Source organism: Chrysemys picta, chromosome 8 (assembly GCF_011386835.1).
Source record: "Chrysemys picta bellii isolate R12L10 chromosome 8, ASM1138683v2, whole genome shotgun sequence".
In the NCBI taxonomy this organism is placed as follows: domain Eukaryota; kingdom Metazoa; phylum Chordata; order Testudines; family Emydidae; genus Chrysemys; species Chrysemys picta.
The window spans coordinates 70,925,949-70,949,530 of record NC_088798.1 but is presented as its reverse complement, the minus strand read 5'-3'; the positions used below and the strand labels follow the sequence as shown (position 1 = coordinate 70,949,530).

Sequence of the window (23,582 nt, the reverse complement as noted above, 5' to 3'; positions counted from 1 at the left end):
AGGTGATATGGAAGGTGAGCGATCAGATGTTGTAACCTGCAGAGGTTGTGCCATGTTTGTCTTTCTTCCACAGGACAGAAGCAACTTTGTCTGTACAAAGTGCAAGCTGGTCTCCATATTGGAAGAGAAGGTTCAAGGGCTGGAGAAACGAGTATCGACTCTGAGTTCCATAAGGGAAAATGAAGATTTCCTTGACAGACGTCAGGAGATGCTTCTACGGCCACAATGTTCTGAAGATTCAGAGCAGGCGCAGCAGGGACAGAAGGATGGTGAAGAAGTTTGGCAGCATGTGACCTCCAGAAGGAGAAAGAGGAGCGTCCATGTACCAGCAACGGAGATACAGGTGAGCAATCGTTTCCATGTTCTCTCTACAGGTACTCATGCGGAGAGTGGACTAGATGACCCATCTAAGGGAAGGGAGCAGAAGGAGATTCCACCGATTGGAAGCCAAAAGATGCACTGTCCTAGGGATGGGGGTTCCACGACCACCACTCCCAAGAGGAGGAGGAGGAGGGTGGTGGTGGTCGGGGACTCCCTCCTCAGGGGGACTGAGTCATCTATCTGCCGCACCGACCGGGAAAACCGAGAGGTCTGCTGCTTGCCAGGAGCTAGGATACACGATGTGACGGAGAGACTGCCGAGACTCATCAAGCCCTCGGATCGCTACCCCTTCCTGCTTCTCCATGTGGGCACCAATGATACTGCCAAGAATGACCTTGAGCGGATCACTGCAGACTACGTGGCTCTGGGAAGAAGGATCAAGGAGTTTGAGGTGCAAGTGGTGTTCTCGTCCCTCCTCCCTGTGCAAGGAAAAGGCCTGGGTAGAGACCGTTGAATCGTGGAAGTCAACGAATGGCTACGCAGGTGGTGTCGGAGAGAAGGTTTTGGATTCTTCGACCATAGGATGGTGTTCCAAGAAGGAGGAGTGCTAGGCAGAGATGGGCTCCACCTAACGAAGAGAGGGAAGAGCATCTTCGCAAGCAGGCTGGCTAACCTAGTGAGGAGGGCTTTAAATTAGGTTCACCGGGGGAAGGAGACCAAAGCCCTGAGGTAAGTGGGGAAATGGGATCCTGGGGGGAAGCACAAGCAGGAGAGCGCAAGAGGGGAGGACTCCTGTCTCATACTGAGAAAGGGATACGATCGATGAGTTATCTTAAGTGCCTATACACAAATGCAAGAAGCCTGGGAAACAAGCAGGGAGAACTGGAAGTCCTGGCACAGTCAGGGAACTATGATGCGATTGGAATAACAGAGACTTGGTGGGATAACTCACATGACTGGAGTACTATCATGGATGGATATAAACTGTTCAGGAAAGACAGGCAGGGCAGAAAAGGTGGGGGAGTTGCACTGTATGTAAGAGAGGAGTATGACTGCTCAGAGCTCCGGTATGAAACTGCAGAAAAACCTGAGAGTCTCTGGATAAAGTTGAGAAGTGTGAGCAACAAGGGTGATGTCGTGGTTGGAGTCTGCTATAGACCACCAGACCAGGGGGATGAGGTGGACGAGGCTTTCTTCTGGCAACTAGCAGAAGTTGCTAGATCGCAGGCCCTGGTTCTCATGGGAGACTTTAATCACCCTGATATCTGCTGGGAGAGTAATACAGTGGTGCACAGAAAATCCAGGAAGTTTTTGGAAAGTGTAGGGGACAATTTCCTGGTGCAAGTGCTGGAGGAACCAACTAGGGGCAGAGCTTTTCTTGACCTGCTGCTCACAAACAGGGAAGAATTAGTAGGGGAAGCAAAAGTGGACGGGAATCTGGGAGGCAGTGACCATGAGAGGGTCGAGTTCAGGATCCTGACACAAGGAAGAAAGGAGAGCAGCAGAATACGGACCCTGGACTTCAGAAAAGCAGATTTTGACTCTCTCAGGGAACAGATGGGCAGGATCCCCTGGGAGAATAACATGAAGGGCAAAGGGGTCCAGGAGAGCTGTCTGTATTTTAAAGAATCCTTATTGCGGTTGCAGGAACAAACCATCCCGATGTATAGAAAGAATAGTAAATATGGCAGGCAACCAGCTTGGCTAAACAGTGAAATCCTTGCTGATCTTAAACGCAAAAAAGAAGCTTACAAGAAGTGGAAGATTGGACAAATGACCAGGGAGGAGTATAAAAATATTGCTCAGGCATGCAGGAGTGAAATCAGGAAGGCCAAATCACACTTGGAGTTGCAGCTAGCAAGAGAGGTTAAAAGTAACAAGAAGGGTTTCTTCAGGTATGTTAGCAACAAGAAGAAAGTCAAGGAAAGTGTGAGCCCCTTACTGAATGAGGGAGGCAACCTAGTGACCGAGGATGTGGAAAAAGCTAATGTATTCAATGATTTTTTTGCCTCTGTCTTCATGAACAAGTCAGCTCCCAGACTGCTGCACTGGGCAGCACAATATGGGGAGAAGGTGACCAGCCCTCTGTGGAGAAAGAAGTGGTTCGGGACTATTTAGAAAAACTGGACGTGCACAAGTCCATGGGGCCGGATGCAATGCATCCAAGGGTGCTAAAGGAGTTGGCAGATGAGATTGCAGAGCCATTGGCCATTATTTTTGAAAACTCATGGCGATCGGGGGAGGTCCTGGATGACTGGAACAAAGCTAATGTAGTGCCCATCTTTAAAAAAGTGAAGAAGGAGGATCCGGGGAACTACAGGCCAGTCAGCCTCACCTCAGTCCCTGGAAAAATCATGGAGCAGGTCCTCAAGAAATCAATTATGAAACACTTAGAGGAGAGGAAAGTGATTAGGAACAGTCAGCATGGATTCATCAAGGGGAAGTCATGCCTGACTAACCTAATTGCCTTCTATGATGAGATAACTGGCTCTGTGGATGAGGGGAAAGCAGTGGATGTGTTATTCCTTGACTTTAGCAAAGCTTTTGATATGGTCTCCCACAGTATCCTTGCCGGCAAGTTAAAGAAGTATGGGCTGGATGAATAGACTATAAAGTGGATAGAAAGCTGGCTAGATCGTCGGGCTCAACGGGTAGTGATCAATGGCTCCATGTCTAGTTGGCAGCCGGTTTCAAGTGGAGTGCCCCAAAGGTCGGTCTTGGGGCCGCTTTTGTTTAATATTTTTATTAATGATCTGGAAGATGGTGTGGACTGCACTCTCAGCAAGTTTGCAGATGACACTAAACTAGGAGGCGTGGTAGATACACTAGAGGGCAGGGATAGGATACAGAGGGACCTAGACAAATTAGAGGATTGGGCCAAAAATAACCTGATGAGGTTCAACAAGGACAAGTGCAGAGTCCTGCACTTAGGGCGGAAGAATCCCATGCACTGCTACAGACTAGGGACCGAATGGCTAGGTAGCAGTTCTGCAGAAAAGGACCTAGGGTTCACAGTGGACGAGAAGCTGGATATGAGTCAACAGTGTGCTCTTGTTGCCAAGAAGGCTAACGGCATTTTGGGCTGTATAAGTAGGGGCATTGCCAGCAGATCGAGGAACGTGATCGTTCCTCTTTATTCGACATTGGTGAGGCCTCATCTGGAGTACTGTGTCCAGTTTTGGGCCCCACACTACAAGGATGTATAAAAATTGGAAAGAGTCTAGTGGAGGGCAACAAAAATGATTAGGGGTCTGGAGCACATGACTGATGAGGAGAGGCTGAGGGAACTGGGATTGTTTAGTCTCCAGAAGAGAAGAATGAGGGGGGATTTGATAGCAGCCTTCAACTACCTGAAGGTGGGTTCCAAAGAGGATGGAGCTCGGCTGTTCTCAGTGGTGGCAGATGACAGAACAAGGAACAATGGTCTCAAGTTGCAGTGGGGGAGGTCTAGGTTGGATATTAGGAAACACTATTTCACTAGGAGGGTGGTGAAGCACTGGAATGCGTTGCCTAGGGAGGTGGTGGAGTCTCCTTCCTTGGAGGTTTTTAAGGCCCGGCTTGACAAAGCCCTGGCTGGGATGATTTAGGTGGGGATTGGTCCTGCTTTGAGCAGGGGGTTGGACTAGATGACCTCCTGAGGTCCCTTCCAACCCTGATATTCTATGATTCTATGAGTCTCTGACATGCTTCAAACCAAATGCACTGCTTCAGGTAGAATAAACAAACAATTTTTTTAACTACAAAGATAGATTTTAAGTGATTATAAGTCAAAGCACAACAACTCAGATTTGGTGAAATGAAATAAAAGCAAAACATATTTTAAGCTGATCTTAACACTTTCAGTGCCTTTACAAACTTAGATACTTCTCACCACAGGCTGGCTGGTTGCCCTTCAGCCAGGCTCTCCCCTCTGATCAGCACTTCAGTCGCTTGGTGTTGGTGTCTGTAGATGGAAGAGAGAGCACATGGCAAATGTCTCTCCTTTTTATCATATTATTTCTTCCCTCTTGGCTTTGCTCCCCCCTCTCCCCCGAGAGGAGAGGAGGAGGAAATCCAGGGGAAGCAGAAACCCTGGGCTCCTGACCTTAAGGGAAGGGAATACCAAGAGGCGTGGTGGAGAAGAAAACCTGTTGAGGGAAGAATAAGAGGGAGCCCAGGGAAACAGCACACACACAAAAAAGGCTGCAATACTGCAGTCCTTGGCTGCTGATTGTAAGGTCACTGGGCACATCCAGGTTCCCCTACCATCCACGGGGAAAGGGGCACAGTCTTGATTTGGAAGACTGCCTGGGATGGCACCCAGACAGCTGGTCTGCTGAGACTTTGTTATCCCAGAAGGGGAAAACTGTCTGGTGGGCTGGCTGGAGGACTGAGTCATGAAGAGGAGGGGCTAAGCCACGAAGAGGAAGCACTACAACTCCTAGAGTGCAATCGGGGTCCTGGCATGAGTGGTTGACAGAAGGAGGCATGAGCCTGGTCAGAGCTAATTCCCAGACACAGCCACAAGGAGGTGCCCCAGTGGTGACAGAGGGTAATATAATTACTGGCAATCAACATGGCTTTATAGAAAATAGATCCTGTCAAACTAACTGGATATCTGTTTTTGATGAGATTATAGGTTTGGCTGATAAAGGTTGATATAATATACTTAGACGTCTCTAAGGCATTTGACTTGGTACCAGACAATATTTTGATTAAAAAAACAGAATGATATAAAATATACATGGCACACATTAATTGGATTAAAAACTGGCTACCTGATAGGTTTCAAAATATGATTGTAAATGAGGAATCATCATCAAACAGGTGTCTTTCTAGTGGATCCTGCAGAAATCATTTCTTGGCCCTATGGTATTCAACATTTTTTCAATTACCTGGAAGAAAATATCACCAATAAAGTTCCCAGGTGGCACAAAAATTGCGGGAGTGGCAAATAAACAAGAGGACAGGTCACTGATTCAGAGTGATCTGTATTGCTTGGTGAGCTGGGCACAAGCAAACAATATGCATTTTAATATGACTAAATGTAACTGTAGACATTTACAAAGAAACCATGCAGGTCATATTTACAGGATGTGGGACTCTATCCTGGGACTCTGAAATAGATTTTGGGGTGGGTGGGGGAGGGCAGAAGTATGTATAATCAGCTGAACAGGAGCTCCCAGTGTGACATTGTGGCCAAAAGGGCTAATGAGATCCTGTGATGCATAAACATGAGACTCTTGAATAGGAGCAGAGAGGTGATTTTACCTCTATATTTGGCACTGCTAGATTACTGTGTCCAATTCTGGTGCCCACAATTCAAGAAGGATGTTGCTAAATTGGAGTGGGTTCAGAGAAGAGCCACAAGAATGATTAAAGGATTAGAAACCCTGCCCTACAGTGATAGACTCAAGGAGCTCACCTCAGTCCCTGGAAAAATCATGGAGCAGGTCCTCAAGGAAACCATTTTGAAGCACTTGGAGGAGAGGAAGGTGATCAGTAACAGTCAACATGGATTCACCAAGGGCAACTCATGCCTGACCAACCTGATTGCCTTCTATGATAAGATAACTGGCTCTGTGAATATAGGGAAAGCAGTGGATGTGATATAACTTGACTTTAGCAAAGCTTTTGATACGGTCTTCCACGGTATTCTTGCCAGCAAGTTAAAGAAGTATGGATTGGATGAATGGACTATAAGGTGGATAGAAAGATGACTAGATTGTTGGGCTCAACAGGTAGTGATCTACGGCTCGATGTCTAGTTAGCAGCCGATATCAAGCGGAGTGCCCCAGGGATGGGTCCTGGGCTGGTGTTCTTCAACATCTTTACTGATGATCTGGATGATGGGATGGATTGCACCCTCAGCAAGTTCGCAGATGACACTAAGCTGGGGGGAGAGGTAGATATGCTGGAGGGTAGGGATAGGGTCCAGAGTGACCTAGACAAATTGGAGAATTGAGCCAAAAGAAATCTGATGAGGTTCAACAAGGACAAGTACAGAGTCCTGCTCTTAGGACAGAAGAATCGCATGTACAGCTAAAGGCTGGAAACCTACTGGCTAAGCAACAGTTCTGCACAAAAGGACCTGGTGATTACAGTGGACGAGAAGCTGGATATGAGTCAACAGTGTGCCCTTGTTGCCAAGAAGGCTAATGGCATATTGGGCTGCATTAGTAGGAGCATTGCAAACAGATCAAGGGAAGTGATTATTCCCCTCTATTCGGCACCGGTGAGGCCACATATGGAGTATTGCATCAAGTTTTGGGCCCCCCACTATAGAAATGATGAGAGAGTCCAGTTGAGGGCAATGAAAATGATAAGGGGGCTGGGGCACATGACTTTCGAGGACAGGCTGAGAGAACTGGGTTTGTTTCGTCTGCAGAAGAGAAGAGTGAGGGGGGGATTTGATAGCAGCCTTCAACTACTTGAAGGGGGGTTCCAAAGAGGATGGAAATCAGCTGTTCTCAGTGGTGGCAGATGACAGAACGAGAAGCAATGCTCTCAAGTTGCAGTGAGGGAGGTCTAGGTTGGATATTACGAAACACTATTTCACTAGGAGGGTGATGAAGCACTGGAATGGGTTACTTGGGGAGGTGGTGGAATCTCCATCCTTAGAGGTTTTTAAGGCCTGGCTTGACAAAGCCCTGGCTGGGATGATTTAATTGGTGTTGGTCCTGCTTTGAGCAGGCGGTTAGACTAGATGACCTCCTGAGGTCTCTTCCAACCCTAATCTTCTATGATTCTATGATTTGGCTTAACAAAGAGAAGGTTAAGGGGGGACTTGATCACAGTCTAAAAGTACCTATCGGGGGAACAAATATTTGACAATGGGCTTTTCAGTCTAGCAGAGAAAGGTCTAACACAATCCAATGGCTGGACATTGAAGCTAGACAAATTCAGACAGGAAATATGGCATCAATTTTTAATGGTGAGGGTAATTAACCACAGGAATAACTTACCAGGGCTCTTGGTGGATTCTCCATCACTGACAATTGTTAAATCAGGATTGGTTGTTTTTCTAAGAGTTCTGCTCTGGGAATGATTCTGGGGCAGGTCTCTGGCCTGTGCTACATGGAGTGTCAGACTAGATGATCACAGTGGTCCCTTCTGGCCTTGGAATCTCTGAATCTCCCTGAGCTCTCCCACTCGGGGGCAAACCCCCCTGCATGGCCCCCTTGGTGGGCAGCTGTGCAGTGCGGGGGCTGAGGGCAGGCTCTCACAGCTGAGCCCATCTAGGAGTATGGCTCTGGGGCTGTGTGTGCCGGACATAAAGGGAAGGCATTCAGCTATCATGGGAAGGTGTGTGTATCACAGATCCACAGGCTCTTGTCGAAGGCCAGCCTGTAACCAGTCCCTTGGTGTGCCAGGCCCAAGGACCCACACAGTTCCACCGTGACAGGCCTATGGCCTCCACAACTCCAAGACTGGGCTGTTGGCACTAGCAGTCCCTGTCTCTCCGTAGCTCCCTGCAGCGAATCCAGTCCAACCAGACTCCTGTAGGAGGCTTGTCCTGTCTCCTTCCGGGCACACTGCTCTCGGAGAGCACTTACAGCAACACCAGAACATGGTAACAATCTATTATCACCTGGCCCCAAAGTCAGACAGTCCTGAGGCTGGCACAAAGGGGCAAAGATTAAAATTGAGTTCAGCCTGGCCAATGCCAGGCCAGGGCTCCTGTGAGCCATGCGGCCATCATAGGCACTTGGCTCCCTCTCCCTGTCTCTGGTCCTTAGTCCTTAGTCCCAAGAGCGTGTGGGTTTCCAAAGGCCAGCTCTGAACCTCTCCCCTTTGCTCTGCTTCCCTGCTGAGAGGTGTGGGAATATCCTTCCTCTTGCATGCTGGTCGTGAGGTGTGAACATCCTGGCCATTGGACAGGGGTGAAAGTAACTTAAAGGACTTACCGGTACGCCAGAGTCCTGAGCAGGGTGTGGCCTCAACCGGAGGAGGCGTGGCCTCAATCGGAAGAGGCAGGGTCTTTCAAGATACAAAGGCCCTGGGGCTCCGGCTGTGGCTACCCCGGAGCTACCAGTTGCAAATGTGGCTGGGAGCTCCGGGGTGAATTAAAGGACCCGGGGCTCCGTCTGCTGCGGAGCTCTGGGCCTTTTAAATCACTGCGGGAGCCCTGCCACCGCTATCCTGGGGTGGCAGGGCTCGGGCTAGGTCTGGGGTAGCAGTGGCAGGGCTCAGGAGGCGATTTAAAGGGCCCAGTGCTCCTGCCACTGCAGGGAGCCCCAGGCCCTTTAAATTGCCTCCAGAGCCCTGCCGCCGCTGGGGTAGCAGCGGCAGGGCTCCAGCGGCGATTTAAAGAGCCAGAGGCTCTGGCCGCTGCGGGGAGCCCCGGGCCCTTTAAAGCATTGCCGGAGCTCCAGCAGTGGGGCTCAGGCAGCACTTTAAAGGGCGTGGGGCTCCCCGCAGGGGCCAGAGCTCTGGGACCTTTAAATCCCTGCCCGGAGCCCGGCTGCTGGAGCTCCGGTGGTGATTTAAAGGGCCTGGGGCTCCCCACAGCGGCTGGAGCCCTGGGCTCTTTAAATCACCATGGGAGAAGCCAGTCCAGTCTGGCATGGCGTACTGGCTCTTGCCGGTACACCATACCGCTTACTTTCACCTCTGCCATTGGGGTTTCCACTGGCTTTGTGGGCCCTCCATTGATATGGATCAATTTTAGCCAGTCCTTTAACAACCCATTCATACCGCCCCAGATAGTTACATGCCACAACACGTCATGCCCCTGCTCTACCCCACTTTACACCCTGTGCATAGCAATACAAAGCACAGCCTTCCTATGGAGAATGTCACGGGCATGCCATGCCAAACAATGCCAGATGTGGGTGTTTACTGTGACACATTTCGATAAAAATGCATAAAGACAAGTGAAAAGTACTACACGTAGGCAGGAAAAATCAAATGCACAGGTACAAAATGAGCAATAACTGGCTAGGCCATGGTACTGCTGAAAGGACTTGGAGGTTAGAGTGGATCACAGACTGAATATGAGCGAACAATGTGAAGCAGTTGCAAAGAATGCTAATATCATTCTGGGATATATTAACAGGAGTGCCATATGTAAGACATAGGGGGTAATTGTCTCGCTCTATTCAGCACTGGCGTGGCCTCACCTGGATGGTGATCAATTGTTCTGAAGGTAGGACAAGAAACAATGGGCTTAATCTGCAGCAAGGGAGATTTAGGTTTGATACTAGGGAAAACTTTCTAACTCTCAAGGGAGTTAAGCTCTGGCCCAGGTTTCCAAGGGAGGTTGTGGAATCCCCGTCACTGGAAATTTTTACGAACAGCTGGACAAACACCTGTCAGGGATGGTCTGGGTTTCCTCAATCCTGCCTCAATGCTGGGGGTTGGACTTTATACTCCTCAAGGTGCCTTCCAGCCCCACATTTCTACGATTCTGTGTTTATGGTCAGTAAGAGCCTCAGTCCCTGCTTGAGGATGCAGCAGGCTCCATTACAGCCCACTGGATATGGAGGCAGGCAAGGACAGGGAAGGGAAGCTCTGGAGAGTAGAGGGGAGGAGAGGGAAGGGCAGGGGAGGGGAGGGGAACAGAGGGGAGGGGAGGAGAGGGCAGGGGAAGGGAGGGAAGGGGAGGGCAGGTCAGAGGAGAGGAGGAGAGAGGAGGGAATGGGAGGAGAGAGGAGGAGAGAACAGGGGAGGGGACAGCAGGGCAGTGGAGGGAAGGGCGGGTAGGGGAGGGGAGGTCAGGGCAGGGCAGGGGAGAGGAGGGAAGAACGGTGGAGGGAAGGGGACAGCAGGGCAGGGGAGGGGACAGTAGGGAAGGGGAGGGCATGGCAGGGGAGGGGAGGAGGGGCAGGGCAGGGCAGGGGAAGGAAGGGGAGGAGAGAGCAGGGGAGGGGAGGGAGGGGAGGGCAGGAGAGGGCAGGGGAGAAGAGGGAAGGGCAGGGCAGAGGAGGGTTACAAATGGAGTTGGTTGAAAATGGAGATGATCTGTGAGGAAAGTTCAGTTTTCTGTTGAAGTCTGGAGCCATCACAGTGACAGATAGGGTGACCAGATGTCCCGATTTTATAGGGACAGGCCCAATTTTTTGGGTCTTTTTCTTATATAGGCTCCTATTATCCCTCACCCCCTGTCCCGATTTTTCACATTTGCTGTCTGGTCACCCTAGCGACAGAGCCAGGATCCCATGAGAGCCAGAGCAGCACAGGCCTCTTGCCAGTGGGCTCAGAGACCAGAGGCTGTGCTGGGGCTGGAAGAGAGAAGGTAGCGGCCAGGGTCCTGTGTGGCCAAGGTGGGGAGAGAGGCGTCCCAGGCCAGCCCGATGCAGTGCAATGGGCTTGGGGTGAAACGAGCTGTGTGCAGGACCCTGCTCCTCTCCCACCTCCCCCGAAGGCCTTGCTCACATTTTGTTCTTTGTTAAGCCTGTCCTCATCTCATGCCATTCCCACTCTCCCCTCCCCCTGGCCCTGCCTCCCCATGGCCTCACTTGGGCACAGCTGAGCTGAGAAGACTGGCAGTTCTTGCTCACGCCCCTGCTCCCTCCCTCCCTAGCTCCCAACTCAGCTCTCTTCTGAGCATGCGCTACCCAGGGCCTCTTCCTCTCCCCTGCCCCCTGGTTCCTTTTCCTCCTGCTGCCATCACATGGCCCACAGTTCTCCTGGGGCTGGGAGACCCTTGTGCAGCCCAGAGACCAGCCGGGAGCCCAGGAGCCAGTTCTCTCGCCTTCACAGCTCTGCTCCGAGTGTGTGTGGGCTGAACAGCTGGGAGGCACCTGGCGCCTTTGGGAGAGGGAGAAGCAGCGCAGCAGAGTAGGCACTGCTAGGCAGGAGCAGGGGGCACCACCATGTCGGCAGCCAGCCAAGAAAGTGCAAATCAAATATCCTAAGTTCTAATGGATTCGGGACAAACCCCCATTCTCACAAGAACCCTCCAAACTAAACCAAGCCCAGTGCAACAGCTTGTGCTCCCCCCTAAGTACTGCATATGCACTATGGGGAGTGTACGCCAGACATGGAGAGGGGAGTGTATGGCAGGTGCATACACTGGGCACATGCACCGGTGTGTACCATTCAGCACCTACGTGTGTGCAGGGCCGGCTCTAGCTTTTTTGCTGCCCCAAGCAGCAAAAAAAAGCGCCGCCCCCCGAAGCCCCCCGCCGAGCGCCGCGCCGCCCCCCTGCCGAGCGCCGCCGGACCCCCCCCAGAGCGCCGCCCTCCCGCACCGCCCCCCCACTGAGCGCCGCACGCCGGAGCCCCCCCCGCCCGCCGAGCGCCGCGCTGCCGGAGCCCGCCCCCGCCCCCTGCCGAGCGCCGCCGGAACCCCCCTCCAGCGCCGTGCCCGCGCCGCACCCCCACTGAGTGCCGCGCGCCGGATCCCGCCCCCCCCGCCGAGCGCCGCGCCACCAGAGCGCCCCCCCCCCCCGCGGAATGCCGCGCCGCGCTCCCCCCCGCCGCCCCTTACCAGGTGCCGACCCAAGCATGTGCTTGGGTGCCTGGTGCCTGGAGTCGGCCCTGCGTGTGTGTAAATGCTTCCCTGTATGGCCAGGAATGGTCTCAAGTTGCAGTGGGGGAGGTTTAGGTTGGATATTAGGAAACACTATTTGATTAGATGGTGGTGAAGCATTGGAATGGGCCAGTGGAGGTGGTGGAATCCTCAGAGATTTTTAAGGCCGGCTTGACAAAGCCTTGGCTGGGATGATTTAGTTGGTGTTGGTCCTGCTTTGAGCAGGGGGTTGGACTAGATGACCTCCTGAAGTCTCTTCCAACCCTAATCTTCTATGATTCTATGAACGTTTGCTCTGCCAGGAAGATACATGGGCTTATTTGCCTGCAGTCTTGTGTGAAATGTGTGTACATGATGTGTTTGTGTGCAGTATGTACACAGTGTATGTGCATGTGCTGTATGTACGTGTGTGTGTGTACTGTATGTATGTGTGTGTGTGTGTGCGCATGCTGTATGTACATGGGGTGTATGCGTGCTCACTGTATGCACGTGTGTGTGTACTGTATGTATACGTGTGTTTGTACTGGGGGGATGCTGGTGGTTGCTGGGTGTGTACTGCAGGTATATGGCGGTGTGTGTGTACTGGGTGGGAGTACTGCTGGTGCATGGCGGTATACAGTGCACATTCATGTGTATGTCCATGACCAGGTGTTTGGGCTCTGCAGTTGGCCTGGGGCATTTATTATTCTTTATTAGTTTTCCTGTCTCTCTGACATATTCTTCATCACTCTGTCTCAATCGCTCACTCTCTCTCCTTCTCTTTCTCAATCATCCACGATTAGTTCTTCTGTCTGTCTCTCTTTCCTATATTCTTTATCATACTCTCTCTGTCTCTCTGTCTCTGTCTCTTTCTCTCTCTCTCTCTGCTGCTGTGGAAGCACAGTGTCTTTGGTAATTGAAGATCAGTTGTGGCTCTTTTCCAGGTGGCTCATGGCTGCTCAGCCACTGCCCCTCTAAGCGATCTCAATCCATTCCCCATCATTCTCCATGAATTGCTACACAAATTCTAGACTGCAGGTGAAATTGGATTTCAGTAATTTGCAGGGAAAGACCACGCCTCCCCACCCCCCATCTTTGGGGTCGTATGCTGAAAGCGGGTGGACACTTGTGCAGCCCCATGGCTCTGCCTCGGGGCACCTTAGAGCAACACTCCAATGCATAGAAGCCTAGAGCCTGCCTTGGGGTCACCTGATTAGACCCTACTTGTAGGTTGGCTGGGCCCTTACGACTCGCAGGGAATTACCTTAGAGGACTTGTCAGGTGCAGCCCACTCCCTGCAGGCCGCAGCTCAGAGGCTTGGTCTACACTAAACCCCCAAATCGAACTAAGGTACGCAACTTCAGCTACGTGAATAACGTAGCTGAAGTCGACGTACCTTAGTTCGAACTTACCGCCGTCCAGACCCGGCAGGCAGGCTCCCCCGTCGACTCCGCGTACTCCTCGCGGCGAGCAGGATTACCGGAGTCGACTGGGAGCACTTCTGAGTTCGATTTATCGCATCCAGACTAGACGCGATAAATCGAACCCAGAAGTTCGATTGCCTGCCGCCGAACCAGCGCGGTAAGTATAGACAAGCCCAGAGACACAATCAGATGCCCAGAAGCAGCCACACATCAGGGAATATGGAGCAGGGACAGTAATGCAAGGAGGGGCCAGCGATTATTGCAATGAAATAACCAACCAACCAAGCCCTTCCTAAGACCTCAAGAGAGACGTGGCTTTCCAACTGGGAGAGCTGGGTGGTTTGGCTAACAGAGACTCCTCAGCAGGGGGCAGCAAGTACAGGGGATGGGTCTGGTGCTTTGCTGCAGGGCAGGGGCTGGGGCTAGGGCTAGGTCAAGGGTGGGCAAACTTTTTGGCCCGAGGGCCACATCTGGGTATGGAAATTGTATGGCCCACCATACATGCTCACAAAATGGGGGGTTGGGGTGCGGGAGGGGGTGAGGGCTCTGGCTGGGGGTACGGGCTCTGGGGTGGGGCCAGAAATGAGGAGTTATGGGTGCAGGAGGGGGCTCCGGGTTGGGACAGGGGCACGGAGGGGGTGAGGGCTCCGGCTGGGGGTGCAGGCTCTGGGGTGGGGCTGGGGATGAGGGGTTGGGGATGAAGGAGGGTGCTCTGGGCTGGAGGGGATCAGGGCTGTGGCGGGGGTTGGGCCATGTAAGGGGGTCAGGTGCAGGTTCCAGGCGGCGCTTACTTCAAGCAGCTCTTGGAAGCAGTGGCATGTCCTCCCTCCAGCTCCTACGCGGAGGCGCAGCAAGGTGGCTCAGCACGATGTTCTGTCCGCAGGTGCTGCCCATGCAGCTCCCATTGGACGCGGTTCCCAGCCAATGGGAGCTGCAGGGGCGGCGCTTGGGTCGGAGGCAGCATGCGGAGCTCCCTGGCTGCCCCTACGCTTAGGAGCCGGAGGCCCAGATTAAAATGTCTGAAGGGCTGGCTGCAGCCCCCGGGCCGTAGTTTGCCCACCTCTGGGCTAGGTGTAGGAAGCCAAAGTCCCAGATGTACTCATTGGCAGGACACGTGCTCAGAGCCCCAGGCCCATCCTCTCTCCTTTGCCAGCTGTCAAGGGTCAGGGTTGCTGTGTGGATGAGAACTCTGTTCTGTGACGCTGATTGGCACTGGCCGGCTGCATTCCCGGTGGGGTATTGATCCACCCTCCTGACTGATGGCCAGCATTGCTTGTTTACTCTAAAACAATAACTCTATTAAGAACTAACAGACACTAGCTCCCTGTGGGGCTGGCTGATGTGGAAGCCAGGCAGGCATAGGGCATAAGGGCCAGCTTGCTGACACCCAGTCATGGGGTCGTAGAGGATCTGGCTGGCTCAGACAGCCTGTGATGGGGCAGTAGCTCATCCCTACCCTTCGGTGCAGCGTGTTCCAGTGGTTAAAGCAGGAGCGGGAGCTGTGGGGTAGCAGTGGGAGAGGAGGGCAGTGCCCCTCTGTTCTTACGTACCAGCTGCACCCCTGATATGCCTAGCATCTTGGAGCAGCATGACCAGGTTTGCCATACCAGGGTTCCAATCCCCAGCCTGTGGGCATTGTGAGCATAGGGAAAACATCCGTGAGATGTGCGCTGCCATGCCCAGGCACTAGAGCACAGCACAAACAAGTGTGATCCCCCCTCCCTGAGCATTCGCCCCAGGCTGGCATGCTGCCATGCTGTATGCAGAAAGCTGGTGGAGGAGAGAGGAAGTGGGGACATGAGGGGGGGTGCATAGGAGATATGGGGATGACTGTTGCATTGTTCTCTTTATTAAGGCATGGATTGTATTTACCACCTACATATTTTTGTTTTACCATCACATCACTCTACCACCAGCAACTGGGGACTGCTGCTCCCTGTAGCCCAGACTCTACCTTCCAAACCAGAGGATGACCTTGGTAGGGGGTCACAGCCACACCCTTACACACACCGGCAGCCCCCGAAGGCATGCGGCCTTGTGAGGGGTTGAGCTCCGCTCGGCCAATCAGGAGAGTTCCAGGCATTCTGTGAGTGGGAACAGTCCAGATGCAGAAGAGGGATGTCTGTCCGTCCCCTATTGCCCATCCCTCCCACAGTGCCGGAGCTCTGGCTGGCTGTGATAGGGTATTTCCTGAAGGGCCAGAGGGGCTGTCTCTGGCTCCAGCGGTGAGGATTCAGCTGCTGGTGTAACAGGGTGGGGAGTGGCTGGACTGGGCATCTAGCTGGAAGAACTGAGCAAGTCACAGGGGTGTCTCTAGCACTTGGCAGAGCCCTGGACATCCAGGTGGGTTGCAGTAATTGGCTGAAGATCCCCTCCTAGCTGAGGCGAACGCTGGGGGAGCAGAGGACCAGTTTTACATTGCATCCAGTGACAACTTTGATGTATGTGACACCCACAAAAGGGGTTGCCAGCCTGCAGTAGTTGCTAGGAAACAGCCTCCTCCCCTCAGGGTCACTGATCAGCCAATGGAAGTTCGTTCTGATGATGTAATGCTTCTCTAGGGTGTTTCATTGCTTGTATGTGTTGCCTGTCTGTGCCAGAGCTGGGTGAAAAATGCAAGAAACCTTTGCAAATATTAATTGAGCCCTTCCAGGAATTTGCTTTGCCTGTGTTCCCCCTGGGCTCCTGCCCCTGAGGCAGCAAGCCTCTTTCCTGGCACTCAGCTCGGCAGAAAGCAAATTTTAATACTGGCACCAGAAGAGCTTGCATTCTCAGCCAACCTGGGAACAGAAACAATACCATGTGATGTGTCTAGCCAACCACAGAGCAACCCAGTTCAAATGTAGCATATCTGCAATCAATGCACTGAACAACAGCAATCTGAAAAGATTTTTGAATTCATTCAGGGGAGGAATAAATGGAAGGGAGCTGGGCTGATGCTATTCCAGCAGGAGAGAGACTTGGTGAATAAATCTATTGCTGCATATGATTCCCTCTGCTCTGGTCAGTATCCCACCTGCCCGCCAGGGGAGCATTGGCAGGTGAATTTGCTACTGAACTGGTCCCAACTGGAACTAGCTCTTCAGCCTGCTGGTGTCGGTTCAGTTAGCGCTTAAGAAAAGCAGCTTGTTATTCTCTAGGTCATGCCAGACCCTGACCCTTCCATGTTCCGTGCCATTGTTGGCTGCCCTCAAGGGAAGGCTTTGGGAAGCCTGGTAGTAGGTCAGAGAGAGACGAACTTGCCCTTTGTGTGGGTCGCCTGCCCTAGAGCTGGTCCTGATTCCTGCCATTATGCACTAAGCAATCTAGACTAGGATTCCCCCAACCCCCTCTCCCCTCTTGTGCTCACTCTATCCACTTTTTTGGTCCCTTTCTCCGCCCCCTCCCCTCCCTGTCACCGGGTTCACTGGGGTTGTGAGATCTGTGCTATTTGCATCTCCTCTTGGGCCAGTTCCAAGCTTTCAGCCTGTGGCTAGGGACCCTGCCTCCTGCTCTCACAGCCCCCAGGTGCATGGCTTCATCATCCCTGAGACAAGTAACAGTGCAGGGAGGTCACCATGGGGCAGGTGATCTCTCTCAGGCCAATGCATGGAAAGCCTTGAAGACCGACACGAAGACACTGGGTCTGAGTCTGCATTCGGCAAGCCAGTGAGGTGAGTAGTCCCAGGAGCTGATGGTACCTGGAGGCAGCTGCTCTGCGAGGTCTGCATGCTCACTGCTAGTGAGGGTGCGTGGGAGCTGTGCAGCCAAGCTGTCACTGTGGCAGGCTCACGTTCCAGGAGCTGGAGCGCTGTCTCCTGGCTAGGTGCAGACAGAAGAAGGCATCCGGGCCCGTGGTGGTCACTATCAGATGTCTAGCAGCAGTGAGGATGCAGGGGGCTGATCACAGAGTACTGGACTGGCAATAATGAGCCTGAGACATGACTGTTGCAGAGGTGCCTGAGTCAGAGCCCATCTCCATAGCCCCCCATGCTGCCAGGTGCTGGGGTCATTCTTGACACAGCTGACATATACCCCTGTGTCTGCAAACTGCCAGGGACCTTTCAGAAATGGAGTGTCCATATTCCCAGCGGCCCACTGGTCTGCGGAGACACAGACATCTTCGTGCTGCATGCTCCTTCCCAGCGAGATGGGCTTGCAGGCAGGGGTAGCACGAACATGGACACAGAATCATTCCGGGTGCCTGGAAGGAAGAAACAAACCCTGCTCCAAATACACCCACAATGTCATCCTGGTGCCAGCCAGTGCCATGCTGGCCCTGCCTCATCTCACCTGCACAGCTCCCATCAGCCTGGGGACCACCCTGCCCTTCACAGCCAGTGCATTGGCAGCTAGCGGGGGAGGGACTGACTTTTCTGCCTGTCTGGTCTTGCTGCAGACTTGGCATCACACACTGGGAAGTGGCAGGTCTGGGTCCATGGCAGTGCACCCTAGATGAGGTGCGTAGGGATGATCCAGAGCTCCTGTTTGCCAGATTCACATATAGCATCAAGTCTCCAATTCTGTCTTTCGCGAGGGAAGAGGAGCCTGGAATGTGACTCAGCAACAGCCTCTCTAGAGTCAAGGGGACCAATTCTCCCCAACCCTAGGGTCCCTATGTGCCAGAACAGGGCTATAGAGGCCAGGTATTCCTCCAACCCACAGAGAAGAGCTGGTTGCATAGTGGTGTAAGCAGAGTCAGGATGAGCTCTACCATGACATCTGGTGGTGAGCCGTGGAAAAGGACTTCAGGGGCTGATCTCGTTTGCATGGGCACACCCACCCTGCCTAACATGAGGGACTGCCTGCGCAACTGGTCACTTTGGCTGCTTTGGGATCCCCAGTTTCTCTGTTATTGGGGCAGGAAAAATAAAGTGTTGTTACCCTGATTATATGAATCAAGGACAGTGGAACTGTTTTCTGACAGATATCAGAGGAGTAGCCGTGTTAGTTTGGATCTGTAAAAAGATCCAAAGACGCATGCGTCTGACAAAGTGGGTATTCACCCACGAAACCTTATGCTCCAATATGTCTGTTAGTCTATAAGATGCCACAGGGCTATTTGTCGCTTTTATGACAGAGGGACTCACCATCAACTAAGTAGCACTCACTAGACAAGGGACATGGGTTCCAAACCCCAGGGAATTGAGAGAGGTATTTGTGTCTGGTGGGGTGGGTCGGGTCCCTTTTGAGGGCATGAACCACCAACTACACCTCTCCCTTCCCCTACTGTAGCATATCGGAGCTAATTTTGATTGCATTAGGATATCTAGTTACAGGCTACTGAGCTGAATTCACTTTGGGCCAATGGCGCACCAGCTCTGAGGCTCCCTTACTACAAACTGAAATCACTAAAAAGCAACAAAGAATCCTGTGGTACCTTTTAGACTAACAGATGTATTGGCGCATAAGCTTTCATGGGTGCTAAAATTACTAAAAGCTGAAATCACCGAGTGCTGTGTTAAGTGTGTGCGGGGGGGCTGAAGATACATTGCTGAGCAGCTGGTGGAGCAGAGCAGTTTGCGCGATGGTTGCAGTGGCTCATGGGCCGGCTGGTGGAGTGGAGCGGAGCGGCTGGCGGAGCAGAGCAGTTTGCAGGACGGTTGGAGCGGCTCATGGGATGGTTGGTGGAGCGGAGCAGTTCACGGGACGTCTGGAGCGGCTCACGGGACGGCTTATGGAACAGAGTGGCTGGTGGAATAGCTCGCAGTGAAGGCTGCAGCAGAACCCCATGGAAAGGCAGGGCAATGGGCCTCGGACCATGTAAGGTGCCCCTTAATACCCTCCCCCCCATTTCCACCCAGGCTGGGAGGTAAAACTCTGCAGATAAACTTTTGAACTCTGGGGCTGTACTGACCAGGGACAGAGACTTTTGGGTTGTTGGACTCTTGGGACTTTGGCGGATTTTTGTGCTGCTGGACTTAAGACCCTGAGGGGAAAAGGACACTGCCAAACTTACTTGGGGGTGGGTCTTTTGCTCATAGTTTATGTTATGAATCCTGTCACTGGGTGGGGGCTTGAGCTGGTTTTGCATTGCGTTATTGAAACGGAACCCCTAGATACTGAACCCAGCTCTTGTTGCTGCCAACTCAGATGGGCAGAAGGGTTACAGTGGAAAACCCATTCCTCAAATAATCTTGGATAAGTTTTACATCAGTGAAAACATTGAGCTCTCTGCCACAGAGGGGTGTGTTTGTGTGGGCTGGGGATGGATTGTAACAGGGTCCTTGGTTGGTTCTCCCTCAGTGGGTGGGGGAACCTGACCACACCCAGTTAGCTACTGTGACAGAATGTTCCCCTGTGTCCACACCCTACACTCAACTGTGACAATCTTTGTACAAGGTATGCCTTGTGAGGTACCATCTGAAACTCATCATTTGCTGGTCAATGTTGTCCTGATAAAATATGTATGGCAACACTGTATGTGAAGTTATAAGATTTCCCTGTATAATGCTATTAACGCATGATCCAAACCAAAGCAATGTGTGCTCTGCTTAATCTGCTGTTAAGCAGTAAATAGAGTCATCAGGTAGGAAGGGCAGACAAAGAAATCTCAAACAGGTGAGGGAACATCCTTCTCCATAGACTTTTTGTCTCCAGAATCTCAGCTGGAAATGTTTTCCAAAGGGGGACTGATCCTGTAAAAAGGAGGGATAAACACCCAACACCCCCTGCCCTTCTCTCTATCAACTCACTGCACAAGAAGAGACAAAGGAAGCAGCCACTGAACTGGAGAAGGGGTCTTGGCCTCAGAAGTTTGTTCAATAAAACTGCTGAGAGCATGTGGTGTGTGTGACAAGATGGGTAATGTTAGTATGGTGGGTCCTGTGCTTTTCTTGGCGGGGGGGCTAAGATGCCACCCCTTGCCCCTGCTTTTGGGCTGCTAAGGTCCCCACTAGTGGCCTGAGAAGGTGGTAGAAGAGGGAAGCACGGAAGGGATCTGGGTTTGCTCCTCACTCTGAGCCTCACCTCTCAACATCTGTGGGTTCTTACCCTCTTCCCCCATGGGTGGGAAACCTTCAGTCCTTAAACACTGGGGGAGGAAGTCTCCCTCCCCTGCTAGGGCAGGGTCTCCCCTATTTCAGTTCACTGGTCTTTCAACTCTTATAACACCTCTTCTCCCCCCCCGTTCAGTTCTCTCTCTCCTTCCTCCTCCTCCCCTAACTGCCTGAAAGGGTGGGGGTGGGGGGGGGTGTTATTAGATTCCAGACAGGGCTTAATTCATAGAATCATAGAATATCAGAGTTGGAAGGGACCTCAAGAGGTCATCTAGTCCAACCCCCTGCTCAAAGCAGGACCAATTCCCAGCTAAATCATCCCAGCCAGGGCTTTGTCAAGCCGGGCCTTAAAAACCTCCAAGGAAGGAGACTCCACCACCTCCCTAGGTAACGCATTCCAGTGTTTCACCACCCTCCTAGTGAAATAGTTTTTCCTGATATCCAACCTGGACCTCCCCCACTGCAACTTGAGACCATTGCTCCTTGTTCTGTCGTCTGCCACCACTGAGAACAGCCGAGCTCCATCCTCTTTGGAACCCCCCTTCAGGTAGTTGAAGGCTGCTATCAAATCCCTCCTCATTCTTCTCTTCTGGAGACTAAACAATCCCAGTTCCCTCAGCCTCTCCTCATAAGTCATGTGCTCCAGACCCCTAATCATTTTTGTTGCCCTCCGCTGGACTCTTTCCAATTTTTCCACATCCTTCTTGTAGTGTGGGGCCCAAAACTGGACACAGTATTCCAGATGAGGCCTCACCAATGTCGAATAAAGGGGAACGATCACGTCCCTCGATCTGCTGGCAATGCCCCTACTTATACAGCCCAAAATGCCGTTAGCCTTCTTGGCAACAAGAGCACACTATTGACTCATATCCAGCTTCTCGTCCACTGTGAACCCTAGGTCCTTTTCTGCAGAACTGCTACCTAGCCATTCGGTCCCTAGTCTGTAGCAGTGCATGGGATTCTTCCGTCCTAAGTGCAGGACTCTGCACTTGTCCTTGTTGAACCTCATCAGGTTTTTTTCGGCCCAATCTTCTAATTTGTCTAGGTCCCTCTGTATCCGATCCCTACCCTCTAGTGTATCTACCATGCCTCCTAGTTTAGTGTCATCTGCAAACTTGCTGAGAGTGCAGTCCACACCATCCTCCAGATCATTAATAAAGATATTAAACAAAACCGGCCCCAGGACCGACCCTTGGGGCACTCCGCTTGAAACCGGCTGCCAACTAGACATGGAGCCATTGATCACTACCCGTTGAGCCCGACGATCTAGCCAGCTTTCTATCCACCTTACAGTCCATTCATCCAGCCCATACTTCTTTAACTTGGTGGCAAGAATACTGTGGGAGACCGTATCAAAAGCTTTGCTAAAGTCAAGGAATAACACATCCACTGCTTTCCCCTCATCCACAGAGCCAGTTATCTCATCATAGAAGGCAATTAGGTTAGTCAGGCACGACTTCCCCTTCGTGAATCCATGCTGACTGTTCCTGATCACTTTCCTCTCCTCTAAATGTTTCATAATTGATTCCTTGAGGACCTGCTCCATGATTTTTCCAGGGACTGAGGTGAGGCTGACTGGCCTGTAGTTCCCCGGATCCTCCTTCTTCCCTTTTTTAAAGATGGGCACTACATTAGCCTTTTTCCAGTCATCTGGGACCTCCCCCGATCGCCATGAGTTTTCAAAAATAATGGCTAATGGCTCTGCAATCTCACCCGCCAACTCCTTTAGCACCCTCGGATGCAGCGCATCCGGCCCCATGGACTTGTGCACGTCCAGTTTTTCTAAATAGTCCTGAACCACTTCTTTCTCCACAGAGGGTTGGTCACTTTCTCCCCATGCTGTACTGCCCAGTGCAGCAGTCTGGGAGCTGACCTTGTTCGTGAAGACAGAGGCAAAAAAATCATTGAGTACATTAGCTTTTTCCACATCCTCGGTCACTAGGTTGCCTCCCTCATTCAGTAAGGGGCCCACACTTTCCTTGATTTTCTTCTTGTTGCTAACATACCTGAAGAAACCCTTCTTGTTACTCTTAACATCTCTTGCTAACTGCAACTCCAAGTGTGATTTGGCCTTCCTGATTTCACTCCTGCACGCCTGAGCAATATTTTTATACTCCTCCCTGGTCATTTGTCCAATCTTCCACTTCTTGTAAGCTTCTTTTTTGCGTTTAAGATCAGCAAGGATTTCACTGTTTAGCCAAGCTGGTCGCCTGCCATATTTACTATTCTTTCTACACATCGGGATGGTTTGTTCCTGCAACCTCAATAAGGATTCTTTAAAATACAGCCAGCTCTCCTGGACCCCTTTGCCCTTCATGTTATTCTCCCAGGGGATCCTGCCCATCTGTTCCCTGAGGGAGTCAAAGTCTGCTTTTCTGAAGTCCAGGGTCTGTATTCTGCTGCTCTCCTTTCTTCCTTGTGTCAGGATCCTGAACTCGACCATCTCATGGTCACTGCCTCCCAGGTTCCCATCCACTTTTGCTTCCCCTACTAGTTCTTCTCTGTTTGTGAGTAGCAGGTCAAGAAAAGCTTTGCCCCTAGTTGGTTCCTCCAGCACTTGCACCAGGAAATTGTCCCCTACACTATCCAAAAATTTCCTGGATTGCCTGTGCACCGCTGTATTGCTCTCCCAGCAGATATCAGGGTGATTAAAGTCTCCCATGAGAACCAGGGCCTGCAATCTAGCAACTTCTGCTAGTTGCCAGAAGAAAGCCTCGTCCACCTCATCCCCCTGGTCTGGTGGTCTATAGCAGACTCCAACCACGACATCACCCTTGTTGCTCACACTTCTCAACTTTATCCAGAGACTCTCAGGTTTTTCTGCAGTTTCATACCAGAGCTCTGAGCAGTCATACTCCTCTCTTACATACAACGCAACTCCCCCACCTTTTCTGCCCTGCCTGTCCTTCCTGAACAGTTTATATCCATCCATGACAGTACTCCAGTCATGTGAGTTATCCCACCAAGTCTCTGTTATTCCAATCACATCATAGTTCCCTGACTGTGCCAGGACTTCCAGTTCTCCCTGCTTGTTTCCCAGGCTTCTTGCATTTGTGTATAGGCACTTAAGATAACTCATCGATCGTCCCTCTTTCTCAGCATGAGACAGGAGTCCTCCCCTCTTGCACTCTCCTGCTTGTGCTTCCTCCCAGGATCCCATTTCCCCACTTACCTCAGGGCTTTGGTCTCCTTCCCCCGGTGAACCTAGTTTAAAGCCCTCCTCACTAGGTTAGCCAGCCTGCTGGCGAAGATGCTCTTCCCTCTCTTAGTTAGGTGGAGCCCGTCTCTGCCTAGCACTCCTTCTTCTTGGAACACCATCCCATGGTCGAAGAATCCAAAGCCTTCTCTCCGACACCACCTGCGTAGCCATTCGTTGACTTCCACGATTCGACGGTCTCTATCCCGGCCTTTTCCTTGCACAGGGAG

General features: G+C 51.9%; 1 long non-coding RNA gene across 1 annotated transcript; it reads left to right on the top strand.

Annotated features, from left to right (window-relative positions):
• The first annotated feature begins 1,369 nt into the window (after window positions 1-1,369).
• Window positions 1,370-22,940, top strand: LOC135973133 (uncharacterized). Its single transcript, XR_010589838.1, has 2 exons — window positions 1,370-1,554; window positions 22,621-22,940. It is a non-coding gene; the product is annotated as an uncharacterized LOC135973133 (long non-coding RNA).
• Window positions 22,941-23,582: the final 642 nt, after the last annotated feature.